The 27,385-nt window shown below is 45.5% G+C and overlaps 1 protein-coding gene across 5 annotated transcripts in view; it reads left to right on the forward strand.

Annotated features, from left to right (window-relative positions):
• ARHGEF3 (Rho guanine nucleotide exchange factor 3) overlaps positions 1–27,385 on the forward strand; it is a 309,293-nt gene that overhangs the window by 81,520 nt on the left and 200,388 nt on the right. The window lies entirely within an intron of this gene.

Below are 27,385 nucleotides of genomic sequence, written 5' to 3' on the forward strand. Positions count from 1 at the left end.
CTGGCCACAGTCTTCTGCCCCAGGGCTTGTGTTGTTTACATTATGAGAGAGAGAAAATCATCACTGTTCTCAGGAGGCTGATGTAAGACTTGAGTGTACAGTAATAATTTTGGTAGCAGTATATGGAAATTATCCTATTATTGGGTCCAACAGGCCTCCCTGAGCAGGTATTTATGCTGCGTTGACTTGGTGAATGAGCCGACTGTAGAGCTGGAGCCAACTGCAGAAGGCACTGAGGGCCTGGCACGGAGCTGTTGATGCCCAAGGATCACGATTCTTCTCTGTGATGTGTGCCAAAGGTGGCAGCTGGGTGTGGTTCATGCAGGGTTGTCTTCTCCCTCTCAGGAACTGGAACTTTGCCAGCTGTCTTTTGCCTGGCCCCTCCCCAGTTACTAGAGAAGGGTGACATGGAGGTCCAGCAATATGATTCTGGGAACACAGTTCTTCTATCACCCTGTGAGGACAGTTCTGTGTCTTCAGGACACAACTGTTGCATGTGACTGAGACACACAGGAGGGGCTCTACTTGACATTTATGTCATCATGTTGATGTAGCAGGTGTTGGTTGAGAGGCCCCAGGCACAGATGTTGGAGGTCACATGAACTTCTGTTTCTCTAGTGTGCCACATTCCCTGCCACAGGGCCTTTGCACATGCTGTCCCCTCTGCCGGGGATGCTTTCCCCCTACCATATTTCAGATCTCACAGGCTCATACAAAGGCCCACTTTTTTTCTGAAAACCTTCCTTAATCCTTGTACAAATATATACTTAGCCTTAGTAAAATGCCTATCTAACTCATCAACGAGAGAACTGGATGACTGATGAAAAGAAACCTTGTTCTAAGAAATATCCAGGAAGATATTATACACACACATGCATGTGAGTGTGTGCATATGTATATATACTGTTACACATGTTCTCATGTGTGTATATGCATACATATGTATACATGTATGTGTCCATACACATGTATATATAGCTATGGGAAAATGTGGAGAAAAGAATGTTGGGATAAGACTACAAACTTAGATATAAAGTGTTTAAGGTCCCACAAGAAAATAACACTGTAACCTATGGAATTATTTTTTAATCTGTCAGAAATTATTTGTAAATCTTTTACAAGTTAACATCCTAACTTTACAGAGTCTGGGCCACTGGGATCTTGCTCCCTCTGCATTCAGACCCACTGGGTTTTTCTGGGAGGACGCAGGTGTCTTGTCAAAAGGACAGCCTGTTAGAATGGAAATGGATGCTTTTGTGGGCCACCTGCAGACACTGGGTCAAGACCCGAAGTTGCATGGGTTCTCTGATGCAAAGCTGTAGCATCTACCAGACTATTTTAGGTGACATTCAAGTGCTCCAGCAAGAAGAGCAAGGGAGGGGTTAAATGCTCTATGGTCTTGTACTTTCTCTCAGAGCTCCTTTTTGTTTGCAGTTTAGATTAATAACAAAACAAAATAAAAACTACAGAAGATATTTAAGGCTGACACGCCTGGAGGCAGCCCATCTAGAGCCCTCCTGGGAGAGCTGGATTGTTTCTGCTGCAGATTTCTAATGCTGACCAGCAGAGGGCACTCTTCTCCCACATTTGGTGCTGTATTTCTCCCTGGTCTTGTTCTTGTGGAGGCAGGAAACTTGCTTCCCTCCTGCCCTCAGCCCTGGAAGAGATTCACTTCCAGATATTTATATATATAATTTTGAGTTCTTAGGCTGCAATGTCTATACAGTTATTTTAACATCGGCACCTACTGTTGTCAATTATCCAAAGCCCTAGAAAAGACATAGAAGAAGGTGCATTCCCTGAGGTTCTTAGAGTGCGGGTTCAGATGGAAAGGGGGCCAAATGGGCACAGAGTGCTGCACAAACACCAGTTAAAAATGCTTGGCTGCAGACGAGCCTGGCCATCACACATCCATGGCCCAGGCCACGCCTCCCTCGCTACAAAAAGGAAAGAGATGGACACACAGGACACTGTGATTCCCACGGGGACATTTTCATTCCTTCCAGTGGATTCTTTGTTTTCCCCCCAATGTATTTCCAGCCCTGTTGGTGCCATTAATAGCACTGGTAGGTAACATTTGTTGTGCTCCTGCCAGCAGCTGGGCGTTGTGCTCAGTGCTCTTATGAGCATCGGTTATTTTAATCTTAAAATCCCAAGAGGTGGGGGAACTGCTGGGTCTTCTGAGGCTTTCTGAGGGCCAGACACTTGCTGAGGGTCACTCAGCCGGTGAGGTGAGGGAGGGTCAGATTTGACCCCACACAGGGCTTGCCCAGACCTCTCCATCACCCATTTACTGAGTCCCAATTATGTGGTGGATAGTGTGGTGCCGACACAAGACACAGTGCATCTCTAGTTAATGGTAATTTTGAATGTGTTAATATTTAAATATTTGAAAGTTGAAAGAGAGAGAGAAAGTCAGCTGTCAGGAAGCCCTAAGGGCACCCTCATTCCTAGAAACGTCCTTCCTTAGTGGCCACAAGGTGTTAGAGGTGGGGGGAGGTTGGTGGGTTCAGCTTCCATCCTTCCTTTCAACTAGAGCAGGGGTGTCAAACTCGTTTTCACCGGGGGGCACATTAGCTTCTCCGTTGCCTTCAAAGGGCCGAATGTGATTTTAGGACTGTATAAATGTAACTACTCCTTAACAGTTAAGCGAGGTCGACGCTGCCGCTGGGTAGAAACAAGGTGCGAGGCAGGATAAAACAAGGTGGAGGGCCGGATTCAGCCTGAGGGCCTTGCGTTTGCCACCTGTGAACTAGAGCAATTCTGCTTCTACCAAGTTGATGTCTTTGGTTTTGAGTAGGATCGGGTTTGATATATGGATTCTGTTACTGAAAAGAATGTAGCAAACCTCCAATGTAGGGGCTTGAGGGCACGCCTAAGAGTGTATCCACCCCATGCCCCCGGGTCCCTTCATCTTCCAGCTCTCTTTCCAGTGGCTCCTTCCCACCTGCGTCCCTCCTGGGCCACACACTTCCTTCCCTGGCTCCAGCTAAGCCTTCTTATTGCCAGCAGCTGGGCTCAACTCCCGTGTTGTGGGGAGGCCTGCAGCAGAGGTTCAGCCGCCCTCTCTGCTGGTACTGTGTACTTGCTGCGTTCCCCGGTTCCTCACCTGTGAAATGGGGTGTTAACAGAGTCTGCCCGTCAAGTTGTTGTGTGGATTATCTGCGACAATGACACACACCTGGCCCCGAGAAATATTCAGTATCCATGGGCCATTATGAGTACTCATTATTGTTAATATTGCGTTGGTCAAAAACTCCATTTACTTTTTCCCATAAAGTAAGACAATTTTCATTTTCACCAATAACTTTATTGATTTGGATATTTTGAGTATGTTGGTTATCGCCCACCGTTGGCTACTAGTGGGTAGAGGCCAGGGGTGCTGCTGAACATCTTCCAATGCATAAGACAGCCCCACAGCAAAGAATTATTTGGCCAAAATGTCAGTAGTACCGAGAAAGTTCACAAACCACTTTTGAGATATTTGATCAATCATAGCACCTTCTCCATACACTACGCTAATCTTTTTCTGCATTTCAGTTGCATTTTTAACTTTCTTGAAATAATGAAGCATAATATGCTGAAAATGTTGCGTATTTTCGTCCATCTTCAATATTAAAATGGCTGCACAAAAATTCACCAATTTTGATAAGTTTTTTTAATGCACGCTAATATGACAGCTGTCCCAATACAATCTAACAAAACACTTTTGAATGAAGTTAAAGACAACTAAGAACTATGAGAGCCATCATACGGAATAAACCAAAGGACTTTTTTGGCCAACCCAATATTATGATAACCATCACCATCCTATTTTTCTCTTTTATTTTCCTCCCAACAGTCTCAAGAGAGTTCACCCTCTTTTTCTGCTTCCATTTTCTTCCTCTCTGTCACTGGTCCTCAGAGCTTGGTCGGTTGTCTGCCCCACCCCTCACTACTGTCCTAAAACAGAGTGTCAGCCATCTTTTGAGAGTGAAGCCATGAGGTAGGCTTTGCCCAGTCTGCATCATTGGCTCCCCTCTCAGAGCACCAAGCCCTGGCCCCCTTTCCTTCTGGACCACTCTATTTCTGCTTGTTTACTGGCTTCCCACTCCTGTTCTCAGGTGTACCCCTCCCCATGTCCGTGGCTCCTGGCCTCTTCTGTCACTGTAGGTTCTTGGCGTTGGTTGGCCCATCCACGCCAGGGCATCCTCTTTGACCTCAACTACAAATCCCAGCTCCCCACCGCTTGCTGGACCTTTCTCTCTGCACCTGGCAGGGGTCCCCAGACTTCGTTTGTGTTAAACCAAGATCCAGACCCTCCAAAGTTAGTCCTGCCTCCCGATTGCCATGTGGCACTCTACCTTCTCCGTCAACAACTGCACTGTCAGTGAGTTCTGTTGTCCTCAATCTGTCTGAGCTTTCTGTTTGTACGCTGAGCTGCTCAGTTTCGCCTCTGTCAGAAATTCACACTGTGATGTGATCATGTGGAATGCTTCTAAAAATTACAGTATCGTCTAAGATATCTATACTAGTTATAAACCACGTGCCTTAAAAAAAAAAAGCATAGTCTTTGAGGAAGTTTGGGTGTTATTGGTCATTTTTCCAAAGAGCAACCTCAGAGAGAGGCTGGGTTGGGGCTTGCGCAGATTTCGGAGTTTGGGTTACAGATGCAGCCAGGAAGGGGGGCCCTTGACTCCTGGTTCACCTTTCCATCCCAAGCCAGAACGGGTCCCAGAAAGCTGTTGGCTAAATTACCAGGGGAGGCAGAAGAAGCAGGTTCACTGTTATTTTCTATGAGCCTGTCCCCAAGTGATGAGACTTCCTTTGGGGAGAGATGATAAAAAGGAATGAACTACTGATGCGCACCGCACCACGAACGGGTCTCAGTGCTCTGTGCTGAGTGAAAGAAGTCAGACATAGAAACTGCCTGCTCTATGATCCCCCTTCCCTGACATTCTGGAAAAGGCAAAATTGTAGGAACAGGAAATGGAGCAGTGGTTGCCAGGAACTGGGGTGGGGGTGGGGGGATGCTTGACTACAAAGTGGTGCAGGAGGGACTTCCGGGGCGATGGAACTGTGTCTGTGTTGTGGTGGGGGTCATGTGCTTCTGAGTGTTTGTCAGAACTCACATCTGCACGCCAAAAGTGAATCTGACTGCATGTGAAAGTGCATTTTTAAAAATGAGTTAATAAAATAAGGTGAAATACAGGCTGCAGGGCAGGCCGACAGAGCATGTTGTCATCACCCTCCAGCAGGCTGGTTCTAACCCCGGTTGTGCATATGTGGAAACTGAGCCTCAGGCCTTTGGGAAATGGTGGAGAGATTTCTTTCTCTTCCTTTCTGTGCCTTCACCTCAGCCCTTCCAGGCCCTGGGTGCTGCTCTGGGAACTGAGGACCAAGCCCTCAGGAGGTTGGACTGGCTTCTGCCCTCACCATCTAGAATTCTGGGAAGCAGACGTGGAATGAGTAATTCCCAGAATGGTATGGGAGGGAGGGTCAGGGTGCTGCAGGCTCAGGACAGGGTCAGGGAGGAGGGCCTTGAGGGCAGCAGGGAGGAGGGGAGGTTAGTGGTAGCAGGTGGCCTTAAGCAAATGAGAATTCAGTTTGAGGTACTGGGAAGCCCAGGCCAGCTCCACACCCCCACTTCCTATCTTGCTGCTGGGGCCTTCTGCGTGTGTTCCGCGGTGTCGAGTTTCATCCACTCTGCTGGTGATGCTGGTGATTCTCCGTCCCTCATAGGCTCTAGCACCTAAATGCAATCTGTTAATTGTGTCTGGCAGAGCCTGGGGGCATTCGTAACTGCATGGTGCTCAAAGGCTGGTGACCTGAGCACAGTTGGGAAACCAGAAGTAACTTGCTGCTCCTCACTGTTGCTTCCCACTTGCCAGCCCATAGCACCATGTATGGTTATCTTGGTCATTCACTTCCTTATTTGTGAAGGATGTACCCCTCTGTGCCCCCCCAACCCCCATTTGCTCGCAAGTTTCAGGTTTGCATGGCTCACTCTCTCACCAGCACCTGGGACGCAGGAGCACTCAGAAAACATCACAAGGCAGGAGACTGCATGCAACAGTTCTCAGCTCTGTGTCCTCAGCAGTGCACACTCCCCCTCTCAGAACCTTGGTTTCCTCCTGTCTTTACAAAGGATTCGGCCCTGAGCTCTTGCTGTCCACCCTGTACGTCTGGGGAACATTCCCAGAGACCAGCCCAGGTGGCAGAGACACGACCAGGGCTCCCAGGAGCGGTGAATGGCTGTGCCCTGCCTCGCACATGGTGTTCTGGCTGTTCCAGGGGAGAGGATGGTACCAGCACCCAAGCAGTGTGCTTTTCTAGGCACCTATTTTAGCTTAAATTCATGTATTTGTATTAGAAAATTTCCTTATGTTTCTTTGTTTTTCTTTGGACGCATTGGTAGGCCAGTGGTAAAAAAAAAAAAAAAAATTACCATCTTTTGCTCCAAAAGAAATATAATTTCCCATAACATTTTGGATTTCCAGGATCCGGAAGACAAGCTAATGTTGCTTTTGCTGATAGCAGGTGGGGGTGGGGGTGACGTATCAGTCGTTACCGGGCCACCAAGGAGCTTTGCAGGATCGCTTTCCGCTGCGGAAGGCCAGCCTTGCCTCCCTTGTTTTCTTTTCCTCCTCCTCTCAGACACACCATGAGAGCTGCGCTAATGCAAAACATTGTCCTTTCCTTGGTGGGCCCTTGGTGCTGAGGTATCCACAGAAGTCCAGGGGGTGAACACTCACTTCATTATAGTTCAGCGTTGGCAGTTAAACATGAACTTTATGAAACAGAAAGTGGAAAATGCACAAAAGAATTTAAAAAAACTTCTCCCACTATCAACATTATGGTGTCATTATGTGATCTTATACCATACTTTAAAATTTAGCACTTTAATATGATCATTTTCTTGTGGCATTGGCAAATTAGAAATTGCACTTGAGGGACTCAGCCCCTCCCTCCTGCCCTGAAGCATACTCAGACCCCCACCCCTGTTGTGGGTGCCTCTGGTCACCTACCATCCATCCATCATGGATGGAGGACCCCCTCTGTTTGGAACAGGGTTAGGTTCCAGGAAAACAATAATCAATGAGGCAGTCAGGGAATAATTAACTAGTGGAACTGGAGTGAAAATAAACACACAGGAAGCCAGCAGATCACAGGGTCTTTGGGCCTGCAGGCCGCCCCCGCACTGGCAGCCCAGTCTCTGTGGCTGCCTTGCGTTGGTGAAGCCTGTCTGCGTTGGGGGCTGGATTTAAACACTGGATTTGGAGTTTCTCTATGGAAAAGGCAGCCCAGCAGGTGCTCTGGGCTGTGGGACCTTCTCCTGTGGGGTTAACTGAGAGGCTGTGTGCTAAAGTGTGTAGAGATCAGTTGTTGTTGAGCTGGGTTAGTCAGTCTGAGGAGACATTGGACTTGGCCCGGCTTGCTGAGCCCGCAGAAGGGGCTGTAAGTGCAGTGTTCTTTGACGCTGGCAGTCAGGTGGTTATTGGGAGCATTGGAGGCCACTGTTGGAGGCAGAGGCAAATTTTCAGAGGGTTTCCTAGAAAGCGTTATGAGCACACTAAAGTCTGAAATCAAATACATCAGGCCAGAAGTCACCAACTCTGTGTGTGACAGGGACCAGGCAGCACCTGAAACCAGCAGCCGGGGCAGTGCAAGGACCATAAGAGGGAGCGGCAGAGACACCAGGAGCCCACGCACCACCCGAAAGAGGAAGCTGCCACTCAACCCCAGCTGGCCATTGTCATATAGTGGAAGGAGTGCCGTCTGTCACATTTAACTGAAGGCAGATACCTGATTTCTGAATGAAATATCCTAGCTTTGTAAATGTTAGAAGCTACCACACACTAAAAAAAAAGTCACCTTGTGGGTCATATAACATATGTCAGTAGTCTGCCTGTTTATGACTTGCATTCAAAATTTAAATATTATGGTTTTTCATTGTTACATTTTTTGTGCTTTTGTAATGAGCATATAGTATTTCTATAAGCAGGGGAAAATGAAGGAAAACATCTTCATAACCCAAAGGGCTACTTGTCTTTTAATTCTTGGTGATGCTACCGGGATCGTGGGGGAACCGTCAGGCTGCCTGGATTGTGGGCGTGGCCGATGGAGTGCTGGCTCAGGGAAGACAGAGGAGGACTCAAGTCCAAGAGATCCCAGGGTCTGCTGACCAGGCAACAGGTGGGGGTGGGGCCGGGTGCCTGTTATGTGCTGGGCACTCCTCTCTGTTCATTCTGTGCTCTACCCATTCCATTGTCCTTCCCCTCATTCATTCATTCATGCACCAGATGTACGGGGTCTGTCCGGAAAGTATCCAGCCGCATACTATGAAAAATAGAGACATTTATTGAAGAAGATACAACATACAAGAAACACTGTGCATAGGATGCCTCAGTCCCCTCCGAAGTTATGACTTTCTTGAGGAAATCTGGTTCATTGGTGTTAAGTCATTAGCAACGGCGGCACTATGCTCCTTCTCCTCTAGTAGCAGAAGCCATGGAATGAATTTTGCCATGACGTATTTCATGCCAAGATCCTACATGAAAACATCAGACACAGTGGCTTTTGCAATCCCCAGATCAGCTTCTAGTTCTCACACTGTCCGTCGCCAGTCTTTGTTGATTGCAGCCCGTACACGTTCAACATTCTCAGGTGTTCTGCTTGTTGCAGGCCTTCCAGAACATGAATCACTTTCAACAGATTCCTGACCATCTTTGAAGCATCTGTGCCACACTTTTATTTGCACTATACTCATTGCATCATCCCTGAAAGCCATCTGAATCATCTGAATAGTTTCCATGGAGGAACATTCAAGCTTAATGCAAAATTCGATGCAGATTTGTTGTTCTACTCGCTCAGTCATTTTGAATACAACGACCACACAGTACACATGCTCACTCAACAGTGTCTACTGCCCCCACTGACTAGTACAGTGAAGTCATCATTGTTCACACATGCACATTCCAGTCCACTCTCCTTGGCTGCCAGGTTATATCGACGTTGCACAAACCGTTCTTGTTATATTAACAATGGCTGGACTTTTCCCGGACAGACCTCATATACTGAGCACCTACAGATGATGAGCATAGATCTGGCCCTGAGGACATAGCAGTGAACAAAGCAGGAAAAATCCCCGCTGTCATGGCATTTGAGTGGGGGAAACCACCAAGGAGCAACAAGTAAGTCCCAGGATAGACCCGATGGTGATAAATACCAAGGCAAATGGGCAGGGGTGGGAGTAGCAAAGCTGGGGAGGGCTGGGTTTCCAACAGGATGGCCTGGGAGAGTCCTCCTGAGAAGAGGCCTGAAGGAGGGATTTCGTGCCATTACACAGGTGTCATACTTACTGTGTGTCCGGCACCATGCCAGGCATTTTAGAGGCTCTCCTGGGAACATTCCCATCTTGTCATTTGCTTACTTTTACAAAGAAACAAAACATAGTTCTGGGGGGTTGCATGTGACAGAAATACAATGCACACTTGCTTGAATTAAAAAACAAAGGACTCACTAAATTGGCAAATCCAATGATAGTTCAGCCAGCATTCAAGCATGGCTGGATCCAGGTGGCTAATCCGTGTGACCAGGAATCTGTCCCTCTAGGTCTCTCACTCTACTCTGCCTGGATTAGCTTCCTTCTCAGGTAGGCCATCTGTACAAGATGCCCTGCACAATTCACGCCCATCTCTGGATCCTAGGGCTGGTCCTTCCTAAATCACAGGGTCTAAGAGCTGGGGAGGGGGCAACCCCCACAGAAAATTAGGGTGCTGTTGGCAGAAGACGGGGGACTAAATGCTAGGCAGTAACAACATCTGCTATCCACCCTAGCAACATTTGCGTCAAGAGAGCAAGAAGGGATGGAAAGAGCCTACAAGTGGGGAGACCTTCAAGAGTCCCAGTCTGTCTCCAACAGACCACATACCCTTGAGCCAGCTCTTCATTTTCCAGCCTCTACCTGAGGCGGTAGACCAGCTGATTCCCTGAGGATCCTTCCACATTATTAGAAAACAGACACTATTTAATTAGATTACAAGGTTTCAAACAATATGGGATTATGAATTCTGGTGAAACATACAGGCAGTTTTTTTCAACAAATAGCTCTTTTGGTCAATTGCTGAGGAAGCTGTGAAGGACATAAAGACTCGCCTCTCTGCTCAAGCTGTCCTTTTTCTTGGTGGCACCCACCTACAGCTCTGCCCATATGGTGTGCCAGAAGTGTTGTAAATTTTTGGTCTGATGACAGGAAGTGAATTCACCGCCACGAATTTCATGCTCCAAGGCCGAGTGGCACACTGAGGAAGGTGTACCCTGGCTTCGCCTCCCGGCATGAACTTGTGAGCAGGCCACAGTTGAAACAGCCCAGGACCATTAACAGCTATGGAGAAAACCAGCGGTGCGGATGCCAGCATGTTTCCAAGACACTGATTAGATCCCTTGGTCCAGAATTTTGTTTTAATGGTTATATCTCATCTCCACAGTTAGGCACACACCAGTGTCTTTCCCTGGGAAGATCGGGAGGGGTGACAGGGATTGCTCCTTGATGACTAGTGTAACTTACCCTTTGTGTCTGTCAGATGTTTTTGTCCTAGGGGCCAGAGTTCATGCTGCCCTGCAGGGGGCTTGGCCATGAGTCACCTCCAAGCTAGAGAGCTTGCATGGCCCTTCCACCCTTCCTTCGGAAGTACTGGCAGGCAGGCGGTTTCACAAGGGGCAGGCAGCCTGAGGCTCTGGGTGTCCAGGGTTGAGCAGCACAGTGCAGAGGTCAAGAGCCCTGGGGCCTGACCGATTTGCAGGCAGCTTTGCTGCTTCCTGGCTGTGTGACCTGAGTCAATTCCCCTGAGCTCTCTGTTCCTCAGTTTCCCCATCTGTAAATCTGAATGATAATAACACCGACTCTGTCAGGGTTAAATAGGAAAACACGTGTCAGGCTCTTTTCAGCCAGGAAGGTGACTACTGCCCTTTTGGGGGGACTGACCCAGGCTGCGCGTCCCACCGACAGGCACACTGCACTAACGTGGAAGGCACTGTTCTCAGCTCTTTGCAGTGCAGTGGCTCAGGTGGGCAACATGATCATTCATGAACGCAGGTGGGCACTATTATTTTCATTTATTTTTCACTGATAAGGAAACCGAGGCAAAAAGAGCTAAGTAACTTGCCCCAAGCCACACAGCTGGTGAGGGTGAGTTTTGAAACCAGGAAGCTGGCTCTAGAGTTCTTATTTTAGCCACTGCTCTACACAGGCTCGATGAAATGGTGAGAGCTACACAGAGAGCTTCCTATGCGTCAGGAGATCTAAGCACTTGCTGTTGATTGACTGCTTAACCCCCACAACAAACCCTCTGAGATGGCTGCTATTATTTTCCCCATTTTCCAGATAAGGAAACAGAGGCACCTAGAAAGGGGTGAGAACACGAGGAGAGTTCGCATCCTCACTAGCTGGGTGACTTAAGAAAGGGGAGCTGACCTCCCTGATCCTCGGGGCTGCTGTGCGGGACAGGTAACTGAGGACAAGTGCTGGGTGCAGACCCGGCATGGGCAGACCTCTGGGGCAGCTGTTTCGTGGTTAGTGACAGGGTCTTGCTCACGGATCCCAGCTTTAGTCCTTGTCTCGAGCTACTCCTGGTGGCTTGGATGGGCTGAGAGCCCTTGGGAAGGTGTGGCTTCTTGGGGGAAGAGGTCTTTGAAGAAATGTCCCCACCCCTAGCTTGGGCCTTCTGTGGCACCAGAGCATAGCTTGGCCCCACCCCAGATCCTGTGTCTGGCTTCGAAGGTGACAATCCTGCCACCCGGGAGGCTAATACACTGTGAACCTGTCTGAGCCGCATGAGGGCAAACTGTCTAATAGGCCTGGTTTACTCAGCTGCCACACACAGTGAGTATGGGATGCAAGCATGTGATTAAAAACAGCAAATCCAGAAAACTACATGTTTTCTCAGTGTGCAGCAACAGGACTCCTGGCCTCTGTTTTACAAAATGAACATGCAGGACTTTCTCAGCAGCCGGGCCCCATCACTGGCTGTTTGAGTCCAGGGTCTAGTTTCTCCCTCTGAAACAATACTGGGGCCGCATCCTTGTCGCTAAGCCCGTGTTCATGGTTATTTTGTCAAATTAATTATTGTAAAGGTGAAGTTCTTAGTCATTTTAACATTCTTCAGAAATGCTGCCAACTTGCTGCCAAATCACCCAGTGGAACTGTCATGCCAATTTATACCTTCCCAGTTGTGCAGCAGAATGCCCATCTCTCCGCGCTCCTGCCCACGCTGGGCATCACCACGTGGAAGCTGCCCCCGCGACAGGCAAACGTGCTGTCTTATTTACATTTCCATTTTGCTGGTTTCTCAGGAGGGTGAAAGATGTACAATTTTTCATTCATTTATTGGCTGTTTGGGTTTCTTCTTTTGTGAACTATGTCATGGCAAAACCTGCCAGCTTTATTTTTTTTAAGGAAAATTCTTTTCTGGTGACAAAATCACCATATGCATGTTACAGAGGTTCCGACAGTGAAGGAATGTGTCGCCGGGCACGTGCGCCTTCCCTGTGTTAATGACAACCCTGGGAAATCACCACTGCTGGCCATGTGGACATTATGTTTTCAGAATTTTAAAGAAAATTTTGAATGCTACCACTTGGCCTTAAAGATTTCTTTAAGTTTCTTAAAAGGTGGTTTTGCTCAGTTGTGTTTTTATCGGATAAAGGTAGTAGGTTTATTCTGATACATCAGTTACTTCAAAGGAGCTCTGTGACCCGGTGGGAAGGGCACTAGGTTTGGGTTCCCACCGACAGCTGCCATGCAGCCCAGCTCTCAGCCGGGCGTGTGTGAACTTCAGGAGCTGTTGGCCTCAAATCAGGGCCTCTGCGCTGCCGGCGGGAGTGCTTCCCGTCGTGAAGGCCGGGGTGCTGAGCTGCAAAGGCTGTGGTGGGCCAGAGGATGTGGGCTCCTGCTTCTCTGCCAGCACCATTGCATTGGTGGTAACAGTTATTAATGGCCACCAGTAACACCAGCATTTACTCTGTATGACCTTTACATGCTTGGGTCTATTTACACCTCACAACTCTGTAAAGTATAAAATCTAATATTACCCCTGTCCTTATTCCAAGACATGTGTCCCGAGAGGCCAGACAATTTGCTAAGGGGCCCCAGCCAGCAAGTGCCAGAGCCAGTTCTCAAAGTCAGAACGGCGGCCCTGGCAGAGGTTATCCATGCACTCTGTGGTTTGGATGGCTCCTGCCAGCCTTTATTCATGTTAGTCTGGTCCAAAGGCATCCAGGGACCTATAGACCCCCAATAGCTTCCACATCTTGTAAGACTGAAACAAGTTGGGAACAAGTAAAAAGATGAGTTTCTGCAGGGGCTGCATCCCTGAATCAGGGCTCCCAAGCGGGGAGAGCATCTTTGCCTGGGTGACAAGGGGTGGTTGCCATGACGGCAGCTATGGCAACACTGATGCAAGCTCTGGCTCTGTTCCCAGTGGAGCCCAGCTGGTGAGCCAGAAGATAGGGTGCTCAAGAGTGGGGGCTCGCTCTACCCTGAGCTTCAGATAGACTCAGTTTGATCAAAATGTTGGTAAATAGCACGTAACTGATCAACATGGTTATTTCTCTCTCTACAGTTTGTGGCTTTTGTGGCTTGTTTCGCCAGAAAAAGTCTCGGGGCTAAGAGCCAGCATCCTGCAATCAGGCTCTCTGACTCTGACCTTTAGTAGCTGTGAGGCAGAGTAAAAATGTATCCATCTCTTACTCAGAATGTCTTAACTCTGAGCAGTTCCTTTACTCAGAATTACCCTCTCTTACCTAGGATTTTAGGGGTGGTTTGGTCTCTGTCACAGCGATGAAATAATCTCAGTTTGAATGGTGCCCTTGGCATTACCTCCCTGCTCTGCACATACGCTGCGACAAGTCTGACGTGGTCCCGCCCCACCACCCTATTTCACTGACAGTTTGGGAGTAAACATGTTTTTATGTGTAGCCCCAGTCACTGCCAAAAACAGCATTTATGGAGCTTCTAATTACCTCGGAGACTGTGGTAGGTCCTGTATCAGAGAGTCAATAAACTGCTCTAGGCAATGCTGACTAATTTAAGAGTTTTTGGTGTTTTTAAGTGAGTTAGGATCAACAGAACATTTGTTAGAGATGCCCATTTCTAAAGACTCACTTTCAGGGTTACAATTTTAATTTTATAGGCACTGGGCCACCCTCATACTGATTTATTAGCTACTGATCAATGTATTGTTGAGTAAAGTATGAGGACTTTCTTCCCCTCCAGGGGCAAAAAGCCCACATGAAGCCCCTGCTAGACAGCGACTAGGGAAGTGTGGTGTCTGTAAATACACTCTTTGAGGTAGAGCTTTCCAGCATTTGGAAAACATGAATTGATTTCTTTCCTATGTGTTTCTGATTTGTATATAGTTTGATAGAACAATTTCAAAGACTTTTCTTAAATTTCTTTTTAAGAGAAAAATTGGAAAGATAGATCAGGGTGTTTTTTTTTAATCCTCATCTGAGGATATGTTTTGTTAAAAATTGATTTTAGAGAGAGGAAGGAGAGAGAGAGAGAAGACAGGCAGACAGACATCAATGTGAGAGAGAAACATTGATCGGTTGCCACTCTTACACGCCCTGACTAGGAATTGAACCCACAACCTTTTGGTGTGTGGTATGACGCTCCAGCCAATTGAACCACCTGACCAGGGCAGTTTAGGGTGGTTTTTTAATGTTGTGTAAGGATTTTTTATTAGATACAAATCCCCTTAAGACATTAAGAAAACTCAGCCATTGAAAATTCTAAACTAAAATTATATTTTTATTACAGTATAATGTGTACACAGTAAAGTATACCAATTAATCTGCATGGATTTTTATTTGTAGATGTAGAGAAACCCATAAATAAAACTAATCTCTGATCTTTATTACTATTCTTTTTTTAAAGTCCAATTGCACTTTATTTAAAGAGAAACCAACCCAGTAACACTGGCTCTGAGCCTAGAACTTTGTAAGCATTTTAGTTGCCGTCTCCTTTCCTCTGTTGTTGCTCCTGCTGCAGTGGTTTTATATCTGTTTTTTCTGCTCATGTATTCCGGAGCCAGAGTGCCTGGGTTTGAATCCTGGCTCTGCCACCTACTAGCTGTGTGGTTTTAGGCAAGCTACTTACCCTCTCTGAGCTTCGGTTTCCTCATCTGTAAAGTGGCAATAATAAAAGTACCTACTCATAAAATTGCTTTGAGGATTAAATGAGTTAGTATTTATTAAGTACTTAGAATTGTGTCTGGTGTCTCTCTCTCTCTCTTTAAAAGTAGATCCTTAAGAATTTACTCTTCACTGAGGATTCTCCTCGTCCACAAGTCAAAGGTGAGAGGTATTGATGAATTGGGAGGACTTTGACCTGATCCCACAGCTGTAGAGATGAGGGGCTGTCCGCAGTGGGGAGCTTCAATTTCTCGTTTCAGACAAGGGGGCGCCTGATTGTTGGCTCATGGGAAGGTAGGGTACATACAAAGAGTCCTGGTTAGAAAAACACACGCTTGGAAAAGAACAGGCTCTCCCCAGGCACAACTTTAGAAAAACAACAGCCTGCCGCTCCTTGATTAAAGGGTAGCACACTAATTATCCTTTCCGGAGGGACGAGGCCGCTCCTCCGGGCTGTGACCTGGAGGTGCAGGATGTGGATTTCCTTGGGATGTAATGAAGCTTTTCCCATTGAAAACGTGCCATAATTCAGATGGATGCAGGTGGGGAGAGGAAGAATGATCCCCTTGCTTTTAAAAGCAACCCCCAAACATTTTTAAAGCTTCATTTGCAGATCAGCACTTTGAGAATATGAAAAAAATAATTTTCTTAAACTGGATTTCCAAAAGAGCTCTGTTATAAAACATCCCTTAAAAATATTCTCTAATTTCTGCTAATTAGACCAGCTTACAATCAGCTCGACTATTTGAGGTTTGGTGTGGCCAACACGAAGTCGTCCATCCACTGATGATGGGGGTCAGGATGTCAGTGGGGAGTAACTGGGAAACACTTTATTTTTCATGCTGAATAAATGCCAGCTGCTATTAATTCTAGGTTTTTTTTTTTTTTTTTTTTTTTTAAGGGAGGGGAATGAAACATTCCATCCTGGGATAATTTGTGTATGATCTCTCTCATTGTCTTCCATACCATCCTGTTAGGGATGGGAGGTTCCCATTGGCCTACACTCCTTGGCTGGAGATATCAAGAAAGTTCAAGAAGGTCTTACAAATATTTATTGAGCATCTACCATGTGTCAGGTACCTAGAGAGTGGGAATAAAACATTAAAAAGACAGATGAAATGCCTGCCGTCAGGGAGCTCACATTTTGGTGACTTCAGTGGACTGACCAACCCTGAGATTTCCATCAACTTACATTTCTACAGACAATGTTTCTAGGTACCTTTCAGCTCTTATCCCCCAAATCCACTTACTTCCTCTTGTCAAGTCACCAGGGGTCTCTGCTTTGCCAAATTCAGTGGGCGTTTCTCCATCTCCTACTTGGGAAATAGTTGAGTACTCCTCCTTGATACACTTGCTTCGCTGGCCTCTGGGGATACCGCTCTCTTGGTTCTTCTCTCACCCTGGTTTGACTCCTCGTCTGTCTAAAGGCTGACAACAGCTGAAAACAATCTCCAGTTCTTATATCCAGCTGCCAGCTCCACACCTGCATTTGAAGGTCCATACCAGTTCAAATGTGACATTTCAAACGTGCTATGTCTGCTCTTGACTTTTGTCCCCAAATTTGCTCCTCCCATAGGTTTTCTCCATTATCCTAATTGCTCAGGCTAAAATGCTTAGCGTCCGTTACTTCCCTTTTATTTCATCGTCCCCATCCAATCCACCATCAAATCCTGTTATCCCACCTTCAAATAAGTACATAAGTCCACCACTGCTCACCACCCCCACTGCTGCCATCTTGGTCCAAGTTCCTGCTGTCCCTTACCTGGGCCACTGTAGGAACTTCCTCACCCCCTGTCTACTTCTTCCTTTTCACTTACAGCTGTTTTCTCCACACAGTGTTGAGAACAGTCCTTTTAAGACTTGGATGGATTGAGTTTCCCATGGCTTCCCATCACACCCCCTGAGACTAAAATCCAAAGACCTTGCAGTAATCTGAAGACCCTTGCCGTCTGGTTCCTGTTCCCCTGTGACTTTCTCTGCTCTTTGCTCGCTCACTCACTTGCTCTAGCATATGGGACGTGCTGTCCCCAAGCTGTGCCCCAGGAACTTTGCATATGCTGTCCTGTCCCTCTGAGACTTTCTCCCCCCTCTTTCAGGTCTTTGTTCAAACATCACTTTCTTGGAGAAGTCTGCCCCGAACACTCCATGGGAAACAGCAGCTTCTCCCATTATCCCTACTTCCCTACTGTACTTTGTTTTGCCTCCTAGAACATATCACCTCCTAATGTACATTTTGAGAACATGGGAATTCTGTTTTACTCTCTGCCCGGCATGTGGCAGACACTCAGTAAATATTTAGAGCTAACATTTATTAAGCATTCAGTGTGAGCTAGAGAGTATGCAAAGCACTTCACAGGAATTATTTATTTAGCAACCCTCTTAGCAACCCTATGAAATCTAAGTCTCATCATGTCGATTTTAAAGTCGGAAACTGAGACGTGGGGAAATTCTATAAATTGTGCAAAGTTAGTGGTGGATTTGGGCTTGAACCTAGGTCTTGGAGACTGCAGAGCCCATGGTCTGACCACCTCAAGCTTCCTTTCATGAGCCTCATTTTGTTCTAGAAAGGTTTATGGTGGCTGCCCAATGCATGCAAATGTGAATGAGCATCCTGTAGCCAAACTGGACTTGGAATATGAAAATGGACATGAATACTTGTTATGAGGGGTGGGGTGGTGCCTCTCAGGGTGTTCAGGTTTTTAATTTGATGGGGGGAAGTTCTGGCATCTGGCAGGTATTTTCTCCTGGATGAGGAGACAAGAAGGGAACCACGTTGGGGTTAGAAGGTAAAAATCTCATATAATCCAAAGCACTCAAAATGCCCCTGGGAAGGTGTCGTGTTGGAGTCCAACCAGCCCTGATGACTAGTGTTCCCCTTGGTGCTGTTCCCTAGGGCAGTTCTGGACAAAGGCAGTTCTGGCTGGAATGTAAGGACCTTTTGTTCAGAAAGTGCCTGTTTAGGATCTAGCTCAGCCTGAGAGAGGCCTTGGGGAAGAGAGGAGGCTGAGATGGGTATGGACCCACAGCTCTGTGTCAGGCTTGCCTCAGGGCCCATGCCCTGTGGCCAGTGCTCAGGAATGGCTAAGAGATGGCCTCAACTATGGAACTTGCTCTCTCTTTCTCCCTCCCTGCCTCAACTGTGTGTGATTTTGTTCCTATTCTATCAGTGTATATAAGGCTATTCTATGATACTGTTGATCACAGACTTACTGAGGGCCAGCACAGTACATTCAGTGTGCAGCTGTTTATTAAGCTCTTCCTAACATCAGAGAGTGAAGAACAGCTGGGAATTGGCCCTGGCCTTCCAAAGTCTGTCACCCGGAAGGGGGCTAACTCTGAAAGCGCCTTTTGGGGCCAGGCACTAAGAGCTTAACAGACATTAACTCATTTAGTTCTCACAACAACCCTATGAGAGAGTCCTGTTATTGTGTCCATTTTACAAATGGGAGAAGTAGGGATCAGAGAGGTTGAGTCCCTTGCCCAGTGTTGCACAGCTAGTGAAAGGCAAAGCTGATTCCAGGGTCTGTGCTCTTAACTGCTCCTTAATGGCGCCACTCAAGAATCACTGAAATTCATTTACTGTTGGCAGTTCTTCTGGAAGACTGCACCCATGAAAAGTTGTTCTAAAGATAAAAGCTGTGCAGGAAGCCCCAGTGTAAAAGGGAAATGCAGCAGAATGGCTCCTGCTTTGGAAGCAGATGGTGGAAAGGGTGTTGCTACAGATTCTCTGAGCGCAGAGGCCTGGGGCTGGGCCGGAGAGTGGAAGGAAGTGCAGAAAGCCGGAGAGTGTGGGAATTTTTATCATTGTTGAATGATTCACGTGAATATGTGTCTCAGAAACAGGAACGTGTAGGGCTGATTTCTCACAACTGCTGATAAAACTTCACGTCGAAGCCATTTTCATCAATTCCCAGGCCCTACAGATGCTTGCTTTCCTTGCTTTTATTTACAGAATTCCCTCTTCTGGAGCAGTTAATAACGGTTTTTTTTGTATTATTCTTTCATGAAGTTTTTCCCATGAAATATATATCTTTTATTTTGCCAGCAAATGCATGTATAAACCCTCACTTTTTAAAAAATTGTGGTAAATACACATAACATAATATTCACCATTTTAATCACTTAAAAGTATATAATAATTCAGTGGCATTGCTTACACCCACAACATCGTGCATCCATCACCACTCTCTCACCCCAGAACTTTGCCTGCAGTCCGAAGAGAGCGTGTGCCCATCAAGCAGTCATTCCTCATTCCTTCTCGTCCCCCAGCCCCTGGCCGCCACTCGTCCGCTGTCTGTCTCTGTGGGTTTGCCTCTTCGGAGTATTTTATATAAATGGAATAATACAATGTATAGCCCTCTGTGTCTGGGTTCTTTCTGTGGGTTTCCAAGGTTGTTCCATGATGCAGCATGTGTCAGCACTTCATTCCTTTGTGTGATTGAGTGACATTCCACTTAATAACTTTGTTCATGCATTCTCAAGTTGATGGAATTTAATATACCTTTTAAAATACCTTTTAACTATGGTTACTGTCCTTTCCAGCTATGTGCTGGACACTTTGCTGCATGCTATATCCTGACATATCAATAAAAAGAACACCCCTCTGTAGATATATAAGAAAATGACCTGAACAAGCATTTCACAATTGGGGAACTACAAATATAATAATTTAATTGGTATTAAAAAATCATTTCAACTCTTATTTTTAGCTAACTGTGGGATTAGTTTGAATGGAGTAGTTCATATTATTTAGGGAAAGATCATAGACATTTGTTTGAGATACTCTTCACTTGGGGAAAAATCTCATTTGGTTCTCTGTTTAAGAAGGTCATTTGTATGTTTGTGACCTGAAGATAATTTCCCTTATTTTTTTCAGATACTACCTCTCTAAAGCCTTCGTGAAACATTTTTCTTTTTTGAATATTTCTGAACTCAGATGGATAAAAATCATTTTGGAAAAATGTTTTTAAAAATGGAAAGTGTCACCCTGACTGGTATGGCTCTTCAGATTGAGCTGCTGGCCTGTGAGACAAAAGGTGTGTGGTTCGATGACCAGTCGGGCCACGTGCCTGAGTTGCCGGCCAGGCGCCCTGTTGGGGGGCAGGTGAGAGGTGACCCATCAATGTCTCTCTCCCACATCGGTGTTTCTCTTCCTCTCTTTTCCCCTCTTCCCCCCCCAAAAAATAAATAAAATCTTTAATAAAGTGAAAAGTGTGTCACTTTTCATATGGGTCTAAATTTACATATTTTGGCTGGTGACCAACTGCTGAGACATAGAGCAGTGCGTCTTCAAAGTCTGAGGCTCTGAACCAGCACGCGTTGTTTCCTGCAGCTCAGCTGTGCAGTACACGGCCACGTGCCACGTGCCACTTTAGCACTCGAAACAAGGATGGTGTCAGTCAGACCTTCTATATGGGCAAACAGAAACTCATCAGACAAGGAAGACTTAGTATTAAAAAATGTAAAATATCTCTAATATTTTTTCTGTTGGTTACATGTTGAACTGACAATAATGTGTGGATATATTGGGTTTAAATAAACTGTATTATTAAAATTAAACCTACCTGTTTGTTTTTACTTTTTTTTATTTTAATTTTTATTGTTATTCAATTACAGTTGTGTGGCTTTTCTCCCCATCCCTCCACCCCACCCCAGCCAAACCCCCGTCCCTCCCCCACTTCCACTCTCCCCCTTAATTTTGTCCATGTGTCCTTTATAGTAGTTTCTGTAATCCCCTCTCCTCACTGTCCCCTCCCCACTTCCCCCTGTCCATTGTTAGATTGTTCTTAACTTCAATGTCTCTGGATCCAAAAACTATGGTATATTTACACAATGGAATTCTACGCAGCAGAGAGAAAGAAGGAGCTTATACCCTTTGCAACAGCATGGATGGAACTGGAGAGCATTATGTTAAGTGAAATAAGCCAGACGGTGAGGGACAAATACCATATGATCTCACCTTTAACTGGAACATAATAAATAGAAAAAAAAAAAGGAAACAAAATATAACCAGAGACATTGATGTTTTTACTTTTTTTATGTGATTAATAGAAATTTAAAAATTACGTATGTGGCTCACATGATATTTCTAAAAGAAAACCAAAGAAAGCTGCAGAGGGCCGGAGAATGGGAGACAGAAGTCTGAATGGAGCTTAGACTTCCGTGCCCGCAGAATCTTGAACGTTTGAGAGAGGCTGCTGTGGTCCTGGGCGCTTGTGGTTGCCTCTCAGATGCTCTGCCTTCACTTGGAAGGTCTTGGCTATTTTTTGCCCCTCTTTAGCCACAGGGGTCTTTCTAAAGGCAAACTCATCATGTCACTTTCTACTTTGTAACCTGAGGGGAGCCCCATGGCCAAACCCCCCAACCCTGGCCTTTAAGGCTTTGCCCAAGCCAGCCTCATCTCATGCCTGTCAACCTCCTTTCCCACCTGCCAAGGTCTTTTCATAAGCATCATTATAATCTTCATTACATGCACAATATGTTTCCACAGTAAAGATCTTAAAATACATACTGTAAGTGATAAGGTCCACATTTATGCTGCCGTCCCCCACCTCAGCTACATAATCGGTCACTGTCAACAGTCGGGCGTGTACCCTTTCAGGGCCCTCACTCTGTACACACACCACTGATTCCGTCCTTCTATAGTGCGTGTGTGCCCGTGTGCTCATGCACGTGTGTACATAAACATAAACGGGTTTGCAGCTTGTCCTGCTTCTTATTCCACATGCCATATTTTAAGGCGTTTGCTGGTGAGAACATAAGTATAACATTATTTTTCATGGATGCCTTAGTGTTTTATTGTATGACTGTGCCATAATCTACTCATTTGTTTCCTATTGTTTTAATTATAAAATACTTCACCCATATAGCAAAATATTGACAATTTTAACATTCATCGCCGTACCTACCATATAGAGTTAATAAATATTTTGTCCTATTGGCTTCAGAATTTTTATGTGAATAATAGAACACGACAGGAGGAGATGAAGCCTCTGTGCCCCACCCGTCCCCAGAGGGGACCGCTCTTCTGCAGTTGGTGTAGTTTCACCTTTTCACTACGTGTGCATGTGGCTGTAAAGAATAGAGTGCTATTTGTGTGTTCCGAAATAGTGTCGTATCATGTCGTATTGTATCGTAACATGCTTATCTCCTGCAACCTAAATTTTCATGCTTCTTCCGTTTTTGTTGAGAGTTTTCTTTACTGTATAGCTCTGCATGGTCTTACATTGTGGAGAATGGACATAGCTTCATTTAGTGTGACCTCTTATTGATAGATATTTAAGTTGTCATTTTTTACTTCCAGTTTTCAAATGTGCTATCTCTCCTTTATTTCTTAACTCTGTACTCTTTCTCTGTTCTATGGAACAGTTTGTATAAGACTGAAATGACCTATTTCTTGGAAGTTTTATCAAATTCATCAGTAAACCTGTCTGGGCCTGGTGTTTTATTTCTTTATAAGTTATAGAGCTTTTCAGGCTTTCTAGTTCTCCTTGAGACAGTTTTTGATAAGTGATGTATTTTCAGGAGTTTGTGCATGTTAAGTTTTCAAATGTAATGGCATAAAGTTGTCGATAGCTTTCTTTTGTAGTTGATGTTGTGGCTGCAGTTCGCTACCCCCACCCATTGCAGTGTTTGTTAGTGTTCTCCACACCCCTTTCTAAACACGATCCATTCTGCCAGTTTTGTCCATTTGCTAATCTTTTCAAAGGTCAACTTTTTACCTCTTGCGTTTTAGCATGCTTTTCCTGTGGCCTGGCCTGCCGTTCCCTTTCTCATCACCAGGCTGAGTTCTTTGTCTCTGTCAGGTCACAGGGAGGCCTCCTTTCCTCCGGGAGGCCTTTCTGGATCCTTCAAACTTGATTGAGCTCCTCTGGTACACCCACTACCACCATTTTAAACGTTTTTGGTAAGACTTACTGTGTTGTCGTCTTTGTCTTCTTCTTCTTCTCTTCCTTCTTCTTCTTATTTTTTAAAAATTGGGTTGTCTTTCTGTATCTGCTATATCTCTGGTGTCTGGCACTGTGCCTGGCCTATATTAGGTGCTCAGTAAGTACTGATGAGTAAAGTAATGTGTGAGCCCCTATGAATAGAGTATAGGGCTTTATTTTTAGGGTGCCTTCTCAACAGGACTGCTGCAAAGGGGATTTGACTAGTGCTGAGTGATTGTACCAGCTGACTGCTTCTGAGGTTCTGTGATTCTTTTTTCACATAATTTACAGGAAATAGGGAGTTGAAGTCGCAGCCATGACATGAATAGAATGAAGGCAAGTGTGGCCTGGTGAGCTACAAAAACATGCTGCTGGGTGGTGCCTGTGTGCTTTTGTTTATGAGAGAAGCCAAAACAGTGAGCGTTTCATTCTGCAAACTGCCTCTTACAGTGAGCTTCTCCTCAGAGAGTTGGGTCCTCACCTATCTGAACACCTGCCAGTCCATCCTCGATTATACACTAAGAACAGAAACTAAAAAGACATTTAAGTAAAAGAAAACCACTACCATCTTACGTGGTCCAACCAGGATAAAAATATCTGGCCCAGGTGGTACTACATTCAGCACTAATTTCCCTTACAGGCTATAGCTGTTTAGTTTTCCTAGTAATGCTATCAATTTCTTCATGTATGAAAAGAGGTAGAACAAAAGAAAGAAAAGGAAAGTTTTATTAGCAAGATGCTCTGATTCAGAATTAAGACATTAAAATATTGAACACATATACAACATGCTGGCAAAGATGGTAATCTTTAGGACGGGGAAGAAGGGAGCAGGAAATTAGAGTGCAAAGTGGGAGTCTTTTTTTACGGTTACATTGTGCTGATATTTGTGGCCATGTTGTCACCTAATATAAATATTCCTAGCACATTGCAGCCCTTGTTGTATTTTACTTATATTTTATCCAATATGTAAGAATCAGTGTAAATTCCTTGTCTGTCCAACATGAGCCTTACCAACGATAATGATAAGTAACATTCCACCTTACTGGGTTAGAGACGGAGTTCTCTCCATGGTGATGATGATGATGATGATGGTGGTGGTGATGATGATGATGATGATGTTGGTGATGATGATAATGATAATAGCTCATTTGAGAACCCATTAAGTGCCAAGCTGTGTGCTAAAGATTTTTTATAGTACACTAATTTAATGCCTCTATTTTGTGAAGAGATTGTTATCCCCACTTCACAGATGAGAAAATAGGGGCTCAGAGGGAGTAGAGAGTAGGTAGCTTGGTTCAGGTCCCCAGCAAGAAAGGGAGGGAGCCAGTCTCAGAGCCCCACGTCGGCCTCTTGGCTGCAGACAGGGCACAGAGAAACCCTGCTCTTCAGAGCTGCTCAGGACTGGGCACTAGTCCTCTTCTCAAGATGGAGAGAAAGAATCCCATTTATTTTCACCAGGTTGGAAAATACCAGCTGTTGCCAACCCTGAGGCCTTCTGCTATTGAGCTCATTCTGAGCCATGCACACACCTGACTTTGAAATAATTTCCTAAGTGCACCTTGAATTCTGACTTTTCACGCCTACTGTGGGCATTTCTACTCTAAGCTCTCCCAAGGTGGAGAGTTTATAACTTTCTTTCCAACCTTTCCTAGGTTTGTAAGTTCTTTCTGGGCAGGAAGCTGTCCGTCCTGTCTCAGCACTTGTCTCTCCCTCTGCATGCCCATCCCCAGCTTCCCATCAGCCCCTCTGCAAGGCGGGTGCTCACCGGGCAGCATTGTCTTCTGACACTTGCTGTGCTTCCTAGCCACGTGTGTATGCACCGAGCACAGGCCTTGTTCACATTAGGGATCCAAGGACTGGACACACTATCTGTAACTCCTCCTGGCCCTGTCAGGAGGCCCCTCTGCATATCTTTGTGTTGGAGAAACCTATAGACCCAAGTGCCATTTTCTCACTGGGACTTTTGCTGACAGTGCAAAGCAGTTGCTTCTACAACAGAAGAATTATACCCAGGACTGATTGCCCTCCTGCGTGAGGGCCTGGCCTTGACAGACTTCTGAGACTGTGCAGTTTATGTTGCCAGCATCCCTTACAGGCGGCAAAAGAAGCCTTCTCTGGAGAGTGTGTTTTACTCCCTGAAGCCCGTCCTTCAAAGCCACCTGGGTGGTAGTGTTTGGCTGGGGAGAAGCAGGAAACAAACTATCAGGAGACTCTTAGGATGCCAGATTAGGTTGTTAAATGTGAATGATCTGGAACCCTGGTGGTGGAATGCACGGGCAGGGGGAGCTAACGATTAGGGGCAGCCCTCTCTCCTAGGCTTCCCGGCAGTTTCCCCACCACAGAAGGGTGTGTCCAAGTTCCCTGAGTGCCCTGGATTGACAGACTTGCTCCAATGCTCTTCTGCTGCCAAAGAGACCTCCGTGTGGGAGGCCGTGCCAAACTGATCCCTCCCACAAGGAAGCAAGCCCCAGGCTGCATTCTTCTAAAAGCGTGCTCTGCCCTGCTAGGTGGGGTTTATCTCTTTCAAGAGGGGCTACACCCTCTGAATCTGGAATAAGACATATCTGGATATGAATTTCAACTTGGCCTACCAGCTGTGTGACTTACAGCATGTGGTATAACCTCTCTGTGCCTCAGTTTATCTCATCTGTAAAATGGGGTAATGATAATATCTCCATTATACCATAATAATATATGAAAATATATTATGATACAAAGTTGTATTATTTTTTAAAGTATGTAATGCCATTATAGTGTGTTATATATAAAATATGGTATTATAATGTATAACATCATTATAATACTACCTGAATATCATGTATTAAAATTATAATATAACCTGTTATAATAACCTATCTTATTGTGAGACTTACATTATGTAGGCAAGGTACTTAGCACAGGCCCTGGCATATCATGTCACTTAATCACAGCTAATTAACTATGATCACCATTTGCTGTGTACTAAGCCTTTACTCAGAGTGTTCTGGTGTATGTTGTTGCTTTGGAAGCAGTGAAGCTCATCAAATGATTAGAAAAGCAAAGCCCAATTATAACCGGGGTGGGGAGGGAATGGAATCCAGGGAGAAGTATTGAATTCTAAGTTGTTTTTGTTTTTTGTTTATTTTTTTTTAGGAAGAAATGTTTTTTCAGAAAAACTGAGACCAACATGTTACTTAATAGAGAAGGATATTAAATCTAAATAACCACCCCCATGTTCTCTGTTTGTCTTGAGATGTGATTAGCCTGGGGTTTTACTGTTGAACATGTGGGTGAGGAGAAGGGTGAGGCAGAGAAGGGGGCTGGATAGAAAGACACATAAGTGGGGGTTCCCATCTGTTTAGTGTTGTCCCAGCTTTCCTGTGTCAATTCTGTGCCTTTGGTTGAAGGACGTTCTTGGAGCCAGGGTTTGGGAGGTTGGTGGCACCATGGTGACCTCTCTTGAGAACTTGGCAGTGATGGAACTGGAGTTAGAGCCCTCGTTTCATCTTAATTCCACATGCTGGGTATTATTTCCCTGTTCTGCACATAGGAATGTGAAAGCTCAAGAGATTAAGCCTCGTGCTCAGGGTCACACAGCTAATAAAACACTATGGGGTTTGAGATCAGACAGCTGAGATTAGAATCAGGATTTTACCTGTCTGATGATAGTTAAGTCACCTATCCTTAGGTCTTTGTTTTCTTATGTGCTAAATGGGTACAATAGTGAACCCTAGCTTACAGTGTGAAAGTCTGTGAGGTTAACTTCATGAAGTATTAGCATACGCTGTTTTAAGTACTCAATACCCATTAGCTGCTGCTATTATAGAAATTACCTTGTATTTTATTTCTTTTGTATGGTAGAGCCAATCAAGATTTTTTTTTTAAATCCTCACCTGAGGACATATTCATTGATTCCAGAAAGAAGAGAAGGAGGTGGGTGGGGGTGGGGGAGGAAGAGAGAGAAACATCAATGTGAGAGAAACATTGATCAGTTGCCTCCCATACTCACCCTGACTGGGAATCGAACCCACACCCAGGCATGTGCCCTGACTGGGAATCGAACCTTTGACCTTTCAGTTTATGGGACAACACTGCAACCCACCCAGCCACACTGGCCAGGGCTAATCAAGATTTTTATTCAGGCCTGACATACTGCAAAGCTGTACACTGGTCACTGCAAGCATCCTGCCTTGCGTCACTGCTACCTGGCAGAGAGGACAATGGAAGGTTGTGACTATCATGTAGAAAACCACCAACAACACCCTTTTGGGACAGCAGTGACTAAAACCTCAGGGAAAGTCCAA

The sequence above is a fragment of the Desmodus rotundus genome, chromosome 8 (genome assembly GCF_022682495.2).
Source record: "Desmodus rotundus isolate HL8 chromosome 8, HLdesRot8A.1, whole genome shotgun sequence".
Taxonomy (NCBI): Eukaryota; Metazoa; Chordata; class Mammalia; order Chiroptera; family Phyllostomidae; genus Desmodus; species Desmodus rotundus.